This window comes from Chelonoidis abingdonii, chromosome 19 (assembly GCF_003597395.2).
Source record: "Chelonoidis abingdonii isolate Lonesome George chromosome 19, CheloAbing_2.0, whole genome shotgun sequence".
NCBI lineage: Eukaryota > Metazoa > Chordata > Testudines > Testudinidae > Chelonoidis > Chelonoidis abingdonii.
The window spans coordinates 36,218,861-36,222,567 of NC_133787.1; the positions used below are offsets into that span (position 1 = coordinate 36,218,861).

At 45.0% G+C, this 3,707-nt stretch overlaps 1 non-coding gene across 1 annotated transcript; it reads right to left on the minus strand.

The window, feature by feature from the left end:
• Positions 1–856: 856 nt before the first annotated feature.
• TRNAR-UCU (transfer RNA arginine (anticodon UCU)) lies at positions 857–950 on the minus strand. The gene is made up of 2 exons: positions 914–950; positions 857–892 (listed from the first exon to the last, which is right to left on the minus strand). It is a non-coding gene; the product is annotated as a tRNA-Arg (tRNA).
• Between the last annotated feature and the right edge of the window lie 2,757 nt (positions 951–3,707).

Here is a 3,707-nt window from a genome sequence, read left to right on the forward strand (position 1 = left end):
TAATTTCCTGGTGAGGAGAAAAGTTTCAGGGGGATCCTTTCCTACGAAGAATGAGTGTAATTTGGCACAGTCTGGAATACACCAAGCGTACTCTGGAAAGAGAAGTCTTCGTGAAGCTGGCATAAACGTCATCCCAACTGGGATGGTTTTGTGTCCAGGTGACAATCTCCACACGAGGCAGGGATGGGACCACTAAATAACCTTTTAGTTTGGACAGCACTGAAACAAATGATTTAAAAAGTCACAGAGTCTAAAACTTGGCCACTAAACTAAATTGTAAGTTTATGTTAATCACGAACTTTATTTGTTATTCCTCTTACAGCCATCTGTTTGACGAGTGCCTTTACAGAGAACATTTGCTAGATGCAGGGTGTATTTTGTTCCAATTCCTTTAGAATATAAGCTAATACTTACATTACAAGAGAACATGTGTGCTCTAGAATGTTACCCTGTCTCCCCACACCCCGTACAGAACCTATCCAGAAGAAAATTATGGGCCACACCTTCAGCTGGCATAGTGTGATAACCTCACTAATTGGAACCAGCTGAAGATTTGGCCTTCTATCTGGAAGAAAGGCTGCAATTCTGCAAGGCACTGAGGTCCCTTCAATACCTTTTGAAAACCAATGGTTGACTTCCATGGGTGGTAGCGTTTTAATACCTCACATGGCTGAGCCCCATAAGGACCTGAGGTGATTTGTGGAGTAAGGTATTATTCTGTATGAATAAGAGCATCACAGTCTGGCCCACAGAAAACACTTACTGCTCGGATTGCTGACAAACCAATTAATCAACCAGCTTTTCTGCCCTGTTTTCAACACCCAACTTTGCATATTACCTTGGAGGGGGCAAAATTTGACTCTTGTGGGACTTGAACCCACAACCTTTGAATGACTTTGATCTATCTCAACACTAGAAGTCCAATGCACTATCCATTATGCCACAGAGCCTCTTACAGTAAGCAAATATACTGCAATCACCTAGGTACAGTGTACTGAAAACTCCATTATAATGCATGACTCTACCATGGGCACTAAAACAATTTCAGTTAAGCAGCTGTAGCTGTTGTTTTGTCACCAGGCCTCTCTAAGGAGAGCTGGGATTGAGACTGGTGTAACCCACAGACGTCCTGGGAGTGGTGCTCTGTCCCACCTAGTGGCACCAAGATCACTGAGAGAGGGAGAGAAAATAGGTCTGCTCTACAGCCTTAGCTAACAGCAAGGGGCTCATACACTAAGCTCTGGAAGTCCCTGCTTCAATCCTGCCCACCAGCAATCAAGGTCTGTTGGCATTACACTGTCACTGCCAAATCAGTTTGCTAGTTTTTTAACAAGAAGCAAAATGTCATTTTTCTGTTGCTGCTACAGCACCGATAGCCCTCTCTGGGCACTGATTACATTCCAACCTCATCATCATTTCATCTGGTTGCATATTTATTGACAAGCGTGACCAGCAAGTCACATTTAAACTGGAATATTTTTTCCTTTTACCTGTTTAAAAAAATAGTGTGAAATGATTAGAGCACAGTTCAGGCAGGCACCAAACCCCAGTAAATCTGGCAAATACTTATTTAAAATTGTGTAGGTCGGTTTACCGAAAAATAATAAAAGGATCCGATTTACTGCTGGAAAATGAACAGAAGTTAGGTTTGAATATGCCTGAAAGGCTTTTTTTTTTTTTTTTTTTTGATTCCAGACTCCAGGGTCTGGGGGATCTGGATATTTTCACTATCAGATTATCACTCCCACAAATGTCAGCAAATTCTTGTACAAACATGATTTTTTTTGAAAAAGCCACGTTTATCACTTCTTTTACATAATCGTGAAAGATATAAGCGGCTCTAATCTGAATTGGGTTTAAAGGAGGTAAAGGGATGACAAAGTGCAGCTCGCACTTTGGAGAGGAGACCACATATTCTTTTTTTAATAGATCATTTTTGTATTCAGTTTTACTCAGTTTTCATCAAGTGATTTGTTTGTGATTAAACACACACACACACACACACATTAAGGCACTTGAAATTGTTATTAAAACACCCACATTATATAAGTGAATTTGTATATAGCATACCATGTGAGATTCTGCATGTGTGTAAAAAATCTAGCTAAGTGTGTTGCAAGATCAGATCTTGCTCAGAATGTAATGAGGTTCAAGTTAAATGTCAGGACTTTGTGGGCTAGAGCATGCTAACCCTCTGCAAGCAATTACTGCAGTTGCCAGGACTAAGTAAGTAACTACATGTGTGGGTGGTCAATTCTAGTCATTTGCCCATGCAATCATTTTATTTATTTCTTTGAATTTACAAAACATAGAGGAAGGGTTCCCATCCCATACATTAATACACAAAATAATGCCATGAAATTGTTTGACTGAACAGTTTATTTGCCAAATGCCCCTTCAGTTGACCCAAAACTATTTGTGAATTTGCCATGAAATTGCTGAATATTCTCAAAAAAAATTGTGCTGCTATGTTCCTAAGATGGACAGACAAAGGGAAGTGATGGTGGGACCCACCTTAAAGCTTTTATCCCAGTGGTTAGAGCACTCATCGGGGTTCAGTTCCACTCTGGAGCAGGGATTTGAACTCCAGTTCCTCTCCCATCTCCACGTGAGCAGGGCCAGTGCAACCATTTAGGTGACCTAGGCAGTCACCTAGGGTGCTGGCATTTGTGGGCAGGGCATTTTCTTCAGCAGTGACCCCGAGGGCCGGATCTTCAGCCGCCCTGGTCACCGCCGGCATTTAGGCAGAGGGAGCTGGGGCAGGGGGGCACGGGGTGGGTCTCCTGCAGCAAGCGGGGGGGCGGCATGCAGGGGAACTCCCTGCCCCAGCTCACCCCTGCCCCGCCTCCTCACTGAGCACACCTTGGCTGCTTCACTTCTTCCACCTCCCAGGCTTGCAGCGCCAATCAGCTTAGGCACCGCAAACCTGGGAGGCGGGAGAAGTGAAGCGGCCACGGTGTGCTCGGGGTGCTCGTGCACGGAGCAGGGGTGAGCTGGGTGAAGGGGGTGCCTGAGGGTGGGGGGTGCGCAGCTGCCACAAGGAGGGGCACCTCAAGGCAGAGGAGGGGAGCTGCCATGGGGAGGGGAGCACCTCAGGGCAGGGGTGCGGTGGGGGGAGGGCACAAGGTAGAAGTTTCGCCTACGGCGCGAAACATCCTTGCACCGGCCCTGCATGCGAGTGCTCTAACCACTAGAATATTGGCATAGTGATGCTTTCAGTCTCTCCTGCTAGAACTGTTCCACTTTATATAAATAACTAAATATTCACTGGAGGACAAGGACTTGAAAACTTGACCCCATGCACAAGTGCTACTAAATGAACCATGCCAACAAATTGCTTGCAAATATTTCACTAAATCCTAGCAACCCAGTAACCTCACACCTGCCCTGAACGCTGACCACTAGTGCCGGTACATAGCTAGGATCTATTTTATACAGTTTTCTACTAGCTGCAGCTTCTTCTTCAGTCCAAGTAGCAGGGGTGGTGCTGTTGTACAGAAGGATCCAAGGTCTATCCACGGCCTGCTGTCACCCTGAAGCCCTGGATAAGCATGGGTGTGTTACATGATTTGTGTATTAACCCTAACTGTCTTTGTCTGGCCACATCACCATTGTCCAGCAACCAGTTGGTGACAACACAAAATCATCCCATGCCTGTGACCAGCCCATTCACAAATGCTCAGCTGGAGGGTATTTTGAGATTTGTA